Below are 13,566 nucleotides of genomic sequence, written 5' to 3'. Positions count from 1 at the left end.
AATAAATCAGAATCTCCATCTGAATCTACTGGGATTAAAAAATAATCAGACTATTCTTTGAGCTTCTCTGTAACCATAGCCAAGCATGCCTTCTAATTTTGTCAAATGGGATTAGACATATGTAGGCTAAGAGAAAAAGCCACTAATCCCAAAGCCTAGATTGTACAAAGTATTGTAGATGGGTTAATTTCTAAGTTTTTGGTATTATTCTAGCTCTATTGTCATTTCAGTTATTATGTGAAGAAGGTCATTTAACAAACTATATGTAAGGATTTTGTGATTTTTCCCGTAGGTATTTAATAATGATTTACTTTCATATTTTAAATTTTGGTGCTCAATTCATTTTCGTCTACTGAGGTTGAATGGATGCCCCATTGCAGTAACCATTTCACTAATGAACTGACTTGTTTTCATGCTAGGCAAGTAAAAAGGGGATCTGTGGAAAAAAGCCTTTAAATGAAAGCCAGAGATCATAGAGTGGGGTGGGATCATTCCAGAAGAGATGTGGGGTATATTCCCACAACATTTTTATCCAATAAAATAAAATTTTAAAATTTATGTTAAAAGTATGCCTAGAAAGAAAAGAAAATCATAAAAGAACAGTAGAAACTCTAAAGATTATATGGAAAGGACACTCCAAGTTGATTTGCCTCAGTAAATGATGGAAATTGTACATGAGCTGATTATCTATTTGTCTGTGAACCCTCAGATATAAATAATGTTTCTTTTTTAAACCTTTTTTTTTTTTTTTTCTTTGCCACCACCAGACCCTAGATCTTGAGACTTAACCCACCTCCACTTTCTGGAGTGGGAATCTCTAAGGATGGCTCAGATTCTAAAGACATGTAACCCTGACTGTGCTAAACTCTTACCTCATTTTGTTGTCTAGACTTATGATTAGTAATTTTCATTTGGAAACACCCGGCGGTGCCTCCGTCTCAAAGGGTGCTAAAGGATTCTAAATACAAAATTAACTCTGATACACACAAAATAGAACGTTATAACTATACAGCAGAGTGACTGCATTTTAACAAAGTTTGCCACACCGTGCACAATTAAATGGACTTTGTCAAAGGCGTCTTAAGTGTTTTTGACAAAGTGTCAGAAAAAGTATCAGTGTCCAGCAGTTTGTTGATGCCTTCTGGTGATTCTACTATTGCTCAGGACAGCGTGGGGACTTTAGCTTCAGAGTGCGTTTTGCCAATTTCAGCATTGGAATTAAGGGGGAAGAACGCTCAAGTGTATTCCCTCTTCCCTACACCTTGCCCCTATTAGTCAGTTCCCGCACCTGGCCCCTATTATTTGGTTTCTGTCCTTATAGTGCTGTCTTTTCTATAAATGGATTTCATATAAATGGAATTATACAATATGTAGCCTTTTGTCTTTGCTCATTTTAGATTTCCTCGTAGAATTTTGAGTTTATTTATTTATTTATTTATTTATTTATTTATTTGAGTCAGGGTCTTGCTTTGTCACCCAGGCTGGAGTGAAGTGGCATGGTCATAGCTCACTGTAGCCTTGAACTCCTACACTCAAGTGATCCTCCCACCTCGGCCTCCCAAAATATTGGGATTACAGGTGTGAGCCACTTTTTTTTTCTTCCTCACTTTTATCTTGGTAGAGTCTGGCATGGGCAGAGCAGAGATAAAATGTTTATGTTCAATCTATCACATTTAACTAGAAATCTTGTTTAATAGTTTTAGGGGGAAAAATCAGAAAGTGGGAGTATAGAGTGAAATCTTCCAATTTTGCAGTTGAAATCAAACTTATTTCAGGAGAGAAACCATTTGAAGCTTTCAGGGTCTTATTTATAGTAAGCACTCAATAAAATGCTAGCTGGCCAGGTGCGGTGGCTCATACCTGTTAGCCCAGCCTGTAAGCCCTTTGGGAGGTTGAGGTGGGTGGATCACTTGAGGTCAGGAGTTTGAGACCAACCTGGCCAACATGGTGAAATGCCATCTCTACTAAAAAGACAAAAATTAGCCGGGCATGGTGGTGCATGCCTGTAATCCCAGCTACTCAGGAGGCTGAGGCAGGAGAATCACTTGAACTCAGGTGGTATAGGTTTCAGTGCGCTGAGATCATGCCACTGCACTCTAGCCTGGACTACAGAGTGAGACTACATCTCAAAAAAAAAAAAAAAAAAAAAAAGCCGATTAGTTTGATTTGCATCTACAACAACCCCAAAAGGGAGGTTTAGTATATCCTGTGTACAAGTGAGACAACTAGTATTCAGAATATTTACATAACTGTCAAAGACTTCACAGCAGATAAGTGGCTAGGAATAAACAAGGTATTTCTGATTTGAAAACCTGCATTCTCTGCAATTACAGCACATCATAAGCATTATGTAATAAACATGGGACAACAACTATTTGTAATATACCAGGCTTCATTACAATCTGATTTATTACAGTCCTAGGGCAACCTTGCATTAATGGGAGGTTAGACATGAAATTTGCTCTGTGTGCTGTTTTTAGCCATCTCACTACCACATTGGGCATCATCAGAAGGCGTCTACCAATGAAATATATATTTAAAAATGTATAAATATATATATATATAAAGGTGGACTAGAGTTGGACATAGAGCAGACAAGGGCAACTGAGATGATGCAAGGAGTGTGTGTCCTGCCTTAGGATTACAGACTCGAGGCCGGGCCCAGTGGTTCACACCTGTAATCCCAGCACTTTGGGAGGCCAAGGTGGGCAGATCATGAGTTCAGGAGTTCAAGAGCAGCCTGGCCAATATGGTGAAACCCTGTCTCTACTAAAAATACCAAAATTAGCCAGGCATGGTGGCATGTGCCTGTAGTCCCAGTTACTTAGGAAGCTGATGCAGAAGAATTGTTTGAACCCAGGAGGCGGAGGTCACAGTGAGCTGAGATTGCACCACTGCACTCCAGCCTGGGCTACAGAGCGAGACCCTGTCTCTATTTAATTAATTTTAAATAAGCTTAATATCCCTGATTATCAGGGAAGTACAAATCAAAACCACAATGAGATATCGTCTCACCCATTAAAATGACTATTATCAAAAAGATAAAAACATAAATGCTGGCAAGGATACAGAGAAAAGGGAACTCTTATGCATTTTGGTAGGAATGTAAACTAGTACAGCACTATGGAGAACAGTATGAAGGTTCCTCAAAAAAAACACAAATAGAACTGCCATATGGTCCAGCAACCCCACTACTGAGTATTTACCCAAAGGAAAAGGAGCCAGTACACTGAAGAGGTATCTGCACCCCTAAGTGTTTATTGCAGGACTATTCACAATAGCCAAGGTATGAATCAACCCGTGTCTGACAATAGAAGAATAGATAAAGAAAATGTGGTATATGTATGCAACTGAATACTATTCAGCCATAAAAAAGAATTAAATCCTGTCATTTGCAGCAACATGGATGAGCCTAGAGCAGCAGTCCCCAACCTTCTTGGTACCATGGACCAGTTTCGTGGAAGACAGTTTTTCCACAGACCAGGGATGTGGTGGGTGGTGGGTGGGAATGGTTTGGGGATGAAACTGTCCCACCTCAGATCATCAGGCATTAGAGTCTCATAAGGTGCACACAACCTTATGAGATCCCTTGAATGTGCAGTTCACAATAAGGTTTGCACTCCTGTGAGAATCTAACGCCGCTGCTGATCTGACAGGAGGCAGAGCTCAGGCGGTGATGCTCGCCTGCCACTCACCTCCTGCTGTGCAGCCTGGTTCCGAACAAGCCACAAACAGGTACCAGTCTGCGGCCTGGGAGCTGGGGATCCCTGGCCTAGAGGACATTATGTTAAGTGAAATAAGCCAGTAACAGAAAGTTAAACACCACATGTTCTCATTCATACCCAGAAGCTAAGAAAGTTAAACTCATAGGTGTAAAGAGTGGAACAGAGGTTTCTAGAGGCTGGGAAGGATGGATAGGGAGGGATTTGTTAAAAGATACAAAATTATAGCTAGACAGGAGGAATAAATTCTATAGCTATAGTGTCCCATAGTACTGCAGGATGGCTATAGTTAACAATAATATGTATTCCCAAATAGCTAGAAAAGAGAATAATGTTCCCAACACAAAAAAAGATAAATGTTCGAGATGATGTATATGCTAATTTCCCCAATATGCTCACTATGTATTACATGTAGCGAAACATCACTCTGTATCCCATAACAATGTACAATTATTATGTGTCCATTTTTAAAAATTAAAAAATAGGCCCACACGGTGGCTCATGCCTATAATCCCAACACTTTGGGAGGCCGAGGTGGGCAGATCACCTGAGGTCAGGAGTTCAAGACCAGCCTGACCAACATGGAGCAACCTGTCTCTATTAAAAATACAAAAATTAGCCAGGTGTTGTGGTGTGCACCTGTAATCTCAGCTACTCAGGAGGCTGAGGCAGGAGAATCGCTTGAACTCAGGAGGCAGAGGTTGCAGTGAACTAAGATCACACCGCTGCACTCCAGCCTGGGCAACAGAGCAAGACTCTGTCTCAAAAAAAAAAAAAAATAGGTTCAGCTTATGAATAAGATTCTTCCATGGGCTATTAAGAAAAGTGAGTTTATGTTATACCCATTCCTTCTGTAAACAGATGTCACAAAAAACAATGACTTCCCCTTCAAAGCTATCGTCGGAAGCAAAGTATTAGGTAAAAGGGCCCTTGGTTTTTCCTGGCTTCTTCAGGCAGAGTTGTCTCTTCTTGTCCTCACTTTATGAGATGTCCTAACTGTAGATTATACCATGCTTCAAGAACAGCTAGACATGCATACACATGAATTTGCAATCAGTTATTTAGAACACAGAGAAAAAATCAGAAAATGAAGGGAAAAACATTTGCATACAGCCAGAATGTACGTCACGAAACCCATGTACAAAACCTCACAGTTTACTCATATGAAGAGTCATCAAGCCTTTGTATATAATCTTATTGCTGTTATTTTGCACACAGTTCTAACATGTTTGGGCATACGGTTTCCAAGCCCATGGCAAATACTAACTTCTCAGGTAGATTTGCTGGATACACCACCACCTACTCAGGCAAATTTACTAAGAGTTATGAAATTGATGTTTAATTAAACAACTAATACTAGACATTGAAACAACAGAAAATTCAAATTAAGCAAACAAGTACAATGATAAAGCAATCATTAGCATTTCAGAAGGATTCTTCATTTTGCAAGTAGATTTATCAGTGATACTTCAAATAGTAATTTCTATTAGTGATTTTTAAATGTTATTTTAAAAATGTGATTTATATGCAACTTTTTAGGAGCACTTAATGAAACCATGTGCACTTGTAATGAATTAAAATTATGATTCCTAAAGGGAGGCAGCTAAATATGTCTTTTTTTTTTTTTTTTTTTTTGAGACAGAATCTTGTTCTGTCACCCAGGCTGGAGTGCAGTTGCACGATCTCAGCTAACTGCAGCTTCCGCCTCCCAGGTTCAAGTGATTCTCCTACCTCAGCCTCCCGAGTAGCTGGACAAGGGCGTGTACCACACGCCCAAATAATTTTTGTATTTTTAGTAGATACGGGGTTTCATCATGTTGGCCAGGCTGGTCTCGAACTCCTGACCTCAGGTGATCCTCCCACCTCAGCCTCCCAAAGTGCTGGGACTACAGGTGTAAGCCACCATGCCCAGCCTAAATATGTCTTTAAATTCTATCCTTTGTAATATTTATCTTTGTATTGAGGGACTACATATTGTTTTCTGTCACAAATAGTTTATTATTTTGCATTTATTTTTCTTTCCATTAGAACTGTCTCATATATTTATCATTTTTTTAGCACTTAGAATCAATAATTAATATTTATTGATGTTCTTCCTTGCCATCCTCGTTTTGGACAGATGGGATTTATCTAGGATCCTTTAATAGTCTGCAAATTTCAGCTACATATTGGGAGTAGAAATTGAAACTACCCTCAATGAATAATTAAACAATGGGTATGGATTACACTCTAGCACAAAGTCATTCCAAAACAGTGACATAAGACAAGTGAAAAATGGCCAGTCTTTGACAATTTCAGATTTCTATTGTCGGTAAAGCTCAAAATGTTCTATCACACATTTTCTAGAATATCATCTTGATTGAATCATTACTTTAAAAAATTAAAACTCAGGACTACTTCTGTGAACAAAAACAACAGTAAGTCACAAGAAATGTAAAAGTCTAAAACAATAGGATCTCTCACTAATTTGGCTTTGGTTACTGCTCTGTTAAAATTTGACATTGGATCCAGGGTCAGGAGTGCTTTGTTCATCCTGGAGTTTTTGTCCTGGTTATCTGTAACACAGTCTCCTCTGAGAAGTGACACGTACTTCTGGTGATTTGGTAAAACTTCTGTTCCTATTCACCTTTTCCTCCATTAGCCCTCCCCTAGGTTTGTGCTTTTCACCTACACTAGACCTGTGATTAGGAGCTTCAAGGAATGATGGTAGCAGTAATCTAATTTCATTTTTTAGATTTTCCACAAATGAACCTACTTAGGTATTGAAAATTATTCCTCTGACTCCTTTTAGACACCTGGCCTGTGATTCCTTGGACAGTCTTTTAAAAGATGAAATCCCCAATTCAGTTTGATCCTGATGAATCATCATTAGAATGAGCTATACTTAAATCATTCACAAATATTAGTAAAACATGGTTGCAAACCTGTCATATTAAAGAGGGTAGTGGAGTACTGTGCAGCTAGCAAATCCCCATGTAGGAAGGGAGCCACAATGTTGGTTAATCCTTAGAACAGATCAATCTATTAATATGAATAAAGCACATAGAGCGACACTGTCCAATAGAACTTCCTGTAATGATGGAAATGTTATTTTTTTGCACTGTCCTATATGGTTGTCACTAGCCACATGTGGCTACTGAATACCTAAAATGGACTAGTACAGCTGAGGAACTAAACCTTTATTTTATTTAATTTTAATTAAAGTTAAATAACTACATATAACTAGAAGCTACAATATTGGATGATGCAAGTATAGAGTTTTAATGTTAAAAACAGAATGGGGCTGGGAGCAGTGGTTCACGCCTGAAATCCCAGCACTTTCGGAGGCTGAGGTGGGTGGATTGCCTGAGGCCAGGAGTTCAAGACCAGCCTGGCCAAAATGGTGAGACCCTACCTCTACTAAAAATGCAAAAATTAGCTGTGTGCGGCAGCACGCGCCTGTAGTCCCAGCTACTCAGCAGGCTGAGGCAGGAGAATAGTTTGAACCCAGGAGGCAGATGTTGCAGTGAGATGAGATTGTGCCACTGTACTCCAGCCTGGGCAACAGAGCAAGACTCCATCTCAAAAAACAAAACACAAAACAAAACAAAAACCAGAATGGAGTAAATCCTACAGAAAGTGTGCATATTTTAGAATTCTCCAATTATCTTTAGTTATTGCTAAGAATTTGTACCTTTCACCCTAAGTTTAGAACCTAAGTTCAAGGTAAAATATGAACCTATTCCATATTTTTCTGACCTAGACCTTTTTTAGTTAAACAGAAGCCCGTTATAATATCGACAATACAGTTGTGGTTAAGGGGTTGGTCTTGGGCTCAGGCTGTGGAACTGGAGTGGAACTGGGTTCAATTCCTGTCTTCACCACTTAGTAGCTGTGAGTCATTTAAACTATCTGTGCCCCAATTTTTCACCAATTATTGTCAAGGGGTAATAATAGTACCTTTCCCAAAGGGTTGATGTGAGGATTAGAGAAGTGAATATGGGAAATGTGTTTAGAGCAGTTTCACATAATCTCAATAAATGTTGTTAATATGTTATCACATTGCTCTGTGCGCATGTAAAATCTTCTAATCCAAAAAGTGAATTCCACCATATTATATCAGGTTCTGCGCTAGGTGCTGAGGCTAGATGGCGGGAAAAGAAAAAGGACAAGGTACAGAGATAAACAATGTTTGATTCTACTCTCACAAACTGATGAGACTTAGTTGTTTATCTTGAAAAATAGAAGGCATGGCCCAATCACTGCTCCCTCCAACGTGAACCATCTATGATTCTACCATTCTTAAGAAAGGCCTGGAAAAGCAATGCAAGGATGGCAGAAGGACTTTTGATGACATCTTGCCTGCCAAGTATATCTAGGACTTGCCCAGGAACAGTGTGTAGAATCTGCAGCTTTGTGAGAACTTTTATATACGTCATTGGAAGTCGAAGTCTGTTACTGATGCTCTTCAACAGCCTGAAATATTAAACTGGCAATGAATTATTTGATTTTAATGTATAGTATAAGTACAGAATGTATTGTATATTGATATCTCTAGTTATATTTTACTGTCCAACAAAACAATCTAAATACTGACAATGAATTTAATGAGAAAAGAACATTTTCATAATATAATTTATTTCAAAAAGATTTTTTGGCCAGGCGTGGTGGCTCATGCCTGTAATCCTAGCATTTTGGGAGGCTGAAGTGGGAGTATTGTTTGAGGCCAGGAGTTCAAGACCAGCCTGGGCAATATAGTGAGATCCTGTCTCTACTCTTAAAACACATTTTTTAAAGAGTTTTCCTCCCTTCTCACTTGCTTAGAGTCATGAATCTCCTGACAGCAGAGCCAGCCTATTCTTACTAAGCAGCACACTATCCATCACTTCCCAAATGGCATAGATTTTGTTTATTTATTTATTTATTTATTTATTTATTTATTTTTGAGGTAGAGTCTCATTCTGTCTCCCAGGCTGGAGTGCAGTGGCGCAATCACGGCTCACTGCAACCTCTGCCTCCTGGCTTCAAGAGATTCTCGTGCCTCAGCCTCCTGAGTAGCTGGGACTACAGGCGTGTGCCACCATGCCTAGCTAATTTTTGTTTTGTATTTTTAATACAGACGGGGTTTTGTCATGTTGCCCAGGCTGGTCTTGAACTCCTGGGCTCAAGTGATCTACTGCTTCAGCTTCCCAAAGTGCTGGGATTACAGGTATGAGCCACCCTGCCCTGCCCTGGTCTAATTATTCTTATGTTTAAAGCATAAGCAATGTTTTTCTAGAGATATTTTCTTGAGTCAATGAAATCATCTCCTAATTTAACATCACAATATAAAACCAGAGGGGTTAATTTTTTTTGTTTGTTTTGTTTTGTTTTGTTTGAGACAGAGTTTTACTCTTGTTGCCCAGGCTGGAGTACAATGGCGCGATCTTGTGTCACTGCAACCTCTGCCTCCCGGGTTCAAGTGATTCCCCCGCCTCAGCCTCCTGAGTAGCTGGGATTACAGGCATGTACCACCACGCCCGGCAAATTTTGTATTTTTGGCAGAGGTGGGGTTTCTCCATGTTGGTCAGGCTGGTCTCAAACTCCCAACCTCAGGTGACCCGCCTGCCTCGGCCTCCCAAAGTGCTGGGATTGCAGGTTGAAGCCTCTGCGCCCGGCCAATTTTTTTTCTCCCAAATGCTAGAACTACATAGTATTAATATTCTCCCAAACATTATAGCCATGTAGAACCTTCCTTTTTGTGTGTACAATGTAATTAAAACCTAGAATGTAAAAATAACTGCTGTAATTAAAGACAAAGGAAATGAAATATGAAAAAGAAGTTGCATACATTTGGGATTTTTGTCTCCTATTTTCCATCTTGCTTTTATCCTTTTCACCTGGTATCTCACTATTTATTGATTCTTTGTGCTTTCATTGATAATACCAAATGAATGTTACAAGCTCAGCTTGCCTCAGTTTCTATATATATCAACCTGTTCCCCTCTTCTTAGCTCTCTTTTCTCATCTTATCACTTTCCTAAAGAAAAGCTTACTTGTCTTTCCCTTGCCCTTCTTTTTATTCCCCTTGATTTCACATATATATTGAGCATATTGACATATTATCTGTTTATTCTAGTTCTTCTAAAGATTTGCATAGCTAACAAATATTGAGGCTAAATGTGTTATATATGTACTATCTCATATAATCATCTACTCTATGAGGTGGATTCTGTTGTTACTGCTAATGATAGACGACAAAATTGAGGCTTAGAGAGAGTTATGGTGAGGTTAGTGACTACGATTTGAATCCAGATCTATCTTCCTCTAGTGCCTTCTCTCTTAAGCCCTTACAATATTACTCTCAATATGATGAAGTACATCTGAATATTGATTGTTTGGATGAGAAATAACTTTAAAGTGTATATTATAGCACTTCTTTTTTGAGACAGAGCCTTGCTGTGTTGTTCAAACTAGACCACAGTGGAGCAATCATGGTTCACTGCAGCTTAGACCCTCTGGGCTCAAGTGATCCTCAGCCTAGTGAGTAGCTGGGACTACAGGCACGTGCCACCATGCCCAGCTAATTTTTCTTTGCAGTAACAGGGTCTCACTGTGTTGCCCAGGCTGGTCTTGAACTCCTGGGCTCAAGCAATCCTCCTGCCTCAGCCTCCCAAAGTGCTGGGATTACAGGCATGAGCCACCTTGCCCAGCTATAAAACAAATTCTTTAAAAATAATTTTAATTTTATTTTTATTTTAACCTTTACATTTAACAATAATTTTTTTTTTTTTTTTTTTTTGAGACAGTCTCGCTCTGTCGCCCAGGCTGGAGTGCAGTGGCCGGATCTCAGCTCACTGCAACCTCCGCCTCCCGGGTTTACGCCATTCTCCTGCCTCAGCCTCCTGAGTAGCTGGGACTACAGGCGCCCGCCACCACGCCTGGCTAGTTTTTTGTATTTTTTTAGTAGAGACGGGATTTCACCATGTTAGTCAGGATGGTCTCGATCTCCTGACCTCGTGATCCGCCCGTCTCGGCCTCCCAAAGTGCTGGGATTACAGGCTTGAGCCACCACGCCCGGCCTAATAATAACTTTTAAACCATTTCAATTCTTGTTCTCCTAAACTATGTATCTTAGGAGAGTTCCAAAAAGAGAGAGGAAACAGTCACAAAATAAAAGGAAAAGAAAAGGAAAGGGACTAGCATTTATTGAATGCTTACTGTATACTTAGTATCTTATCAGGGACCAACTCAAGTTCATAGTTCTATATATTCTGTAATCTTCCTTTAAAAAAATAGGGTATTTCTTTCTCTTCTACTTTTCCATGAACAACTGTCTTGCTCATAGTTCCTGAAGATAATTCTTTACCAAAGGTTGTTTTTGTAATCCTAAATGCAAGAGTTTTGGTGCCTTCACATGTAATTCATCTGGACCTTAGAAGTTGGAAATAATCAAGACACTGATATACGTTCTTGTCTCTTCATCTCTTTTGGATTTCAATTCTCTTAATCATGATCATTCTACTTTTTCTAGAATGAATGTGAATCTCATCAGTAGAAAAGGTAAAAACAAAATAGGAGTCATTAACTTTTGTTTGCTCATTGTCATCTTTTTAAGTTCACTTTTCATTTTGAATTTATAATCCTTTTTTTTTTTTTTTTTTTTTTTTTTTGAGACAGTCTCACTCTGTTGTTCAGGCTGGAGTGTAGTGGCATGATCTTGGCTCACTGCAACCTCTGCCTCCTGGGTTAAAGCAATTCTGCCTCAGCCTTCTGAGTAGCTGGGACTACAGGTGTGCACCACCACACCCTGCTAATTTTTATATTTTTAGTAGAGCTGGGGTTTCACCACGTTGGCCAGGCTGGTCTCGAACTCCTGATCTCAGGTGAGCCTTCCACCTTGGTCTCCCAAAATGTTGGAATTACAGGCGTGAGCCACCACATCTGGCCTATAATTCTTTTTAAGCCTGTTTGCAAGCCTCAGCACACCGTGACAATTAGCTTTCCTGACAGTATCCTTAACATTTCACATCATTTTTCATATCTGCAAATATAATGAAGTGGGCCCATTAATCTGTTTGTTTAAAGCAACAAGGATTTGTATTGAAAACCTCTGATTAAACAAATAATACATGCTAATGGTAGAAATTTGGAAAAATATAGAAAACTTCAAAGAACAACAATAATAACCACTGTTGACCTTTTAAAGCTAATTTCTTAAAATGTTTACTTAATTATATACATTTTGACTTTTTATACCTATTAATATTTATATATTTAAAGGTACATATATGTCTGTATCTTATTTTTAAAACATTTAAAGTTATTGATTTTATCATTCACATGGCAAGTTGGATTTAGGTCAGAAAATGTTGAATATTAATACTTAAAATACTATATATTATTTATTAAAGATTTATGGAGATAGCATTTATGATATGATTTATGGATAAATCATTCCTTTGGTCAAGATGTTTCACTTTTGACTTAAGGCATTTTTGAAGTCTCACAAGTTTCTATTTCTTGATAAATTTACAGACTACTACTCTGAAAATGAAGTATCTTTATTGGTTTTAAAGCCTACAAAAAACTTATTATAACTGTAATCACAGTTGCATTTATAGGTACTGGTATTCAGAAGGTAATTTGTCACCATGGAGAATTTGCTTCTTTGTAATTTTTATTTTTTTGCTGTCTCCAGCATACTTCAAGATTATTAAACATTCATAATTTTAACCGAAAATATAAGTACATGGCAAACATGGAATCAATATTTTTGAATGCATAATTGTTGAATGAAATGTTATAAAGAAGGTGAAATGAGGTAGGTGAGTGGATTTCGTCGATTGAGTTTTTATTGTTCCTTCAAATAGGCATTTCAGGAGATGGTCCACAATTAGGAGAGTAAGTAGGGATAAAGGCACGATTGTAGGCCATTCTTTTTATCTGATTTGAAGTCAGCTACTTCTAATCATATAACTCCATTTGAGAAAGCTAGCTAATGTTTTCAAAGGTTAAATTAAGATCTGGGTGACAGACCTCTATCCTGGAAAGATCATTTTATGTTATTACTATGCACAAGTAACATCATCCAAGTTTTAAAATGGGATTGATGCTCCTAGCAGCAGAAATTATTTTACGTTCTCAACCGCTATATGAATTTTAGAGAAATGACCAGAAGGCTAAGATGGCAGTGTTGTATTCATTTTTAACGATAGGCAAGAAGACGCCAAGTAAAGAGAAGGTAGCTTAGAAAGAGCTCAGCATCAATCAATAAATCTTGTAGAAATAATGCTTAATTTAATTTTTTATTCAATTTTAGTCACACCAAAAACTTTGTGGGGCTAAATTGTCCAAAATCTTTTGATTTGTTTATATTTATGATATAAAATTCAAAATCTGATCATTATAAAAATCCTCAATTAGTAACATGGGAAAAATTGTATTCTATGATAGAAATCCAAGAATTTGAGAGCCATTTGGCCACATTGCCTCCTCCCTTCCTCTTTCTCTCTACATTGCATCCTGGGATCTTGGCACAAAGCCAAGGTAATTTCCAGAAATTGGCAGTGCCCGGCCAAATGCGCAGCTGCTGCTGTCTCCAACTCTTGCCGACTAATTTTGCACAAACCACTTCCTCCTCTTGGGGCCAAGAAACTCAGAAGGCAGGGAAAGTGTTCCTCAAGGGCAGATATGGGAGCACTTCCTGCGCCCTTTGCAGAACGGGACCTGTTGTAAGGGCGGCAGTAGCATCACCTCACCCTCAGACCTTCCCAGAGTACTTTCTTTTTCTTTTTTCTTTTTCCTTTTCTTTTCTTTTTTGTTTTGTTTTTTGTTTGTTTGTTTGTTTGTTTTTCTTTTGTTTTTGAAATGGAGTCTCCCTCTA

General features: G+C 38.5%; 1 protein-coding gene across 8 annotated transcripts in view; it reads left to right on the top strand.

Annotated features, from left to right (window-relative positions):
- Positions 1–13,566, top strand: part of MAP3K13 (mitogen-activated protein kinase kinase kinase 13) — a 192,384-nt gene that overhangs the window by 118,040 nt on the left and 60,778 nt on the right. Inside the window, exon 1 of one of the 8 annotated variants that reach the window (XM_031663503.1) lies at positions 8,859–8,910. The exons of the other annotated variants lie outside the window; for them this stretch is intronic. The gene's annotated coding sequence lies outside the window, so the exon portion shown is untranslated. Of the gene's footprint in view, positions 1–8,858; positions 8,911–13,566 lie in introns of those variants that run through there. 8 annotated transcript variants of the gene reach the window in all.

This window comes from Papio anubis, chromosome 2 (assembly GCF_008728515.1).
Source record: "Papio anubis isolate 15944 chromosome 2, Panubis1.0, whole genome shotgun sequence".
In the NCBI taxonomy this organism is placed as follows: Eukaryota; Metazoa; Chordata; class Mammalia; order Primates; family Cercopithecidae; genus Papio; species Papio anubis.
The sequence above is the reverse complement of the archived record's forward strand: the minus strand, read 5'-3'. Positions and strand labels throughout refer to the sequence as shown.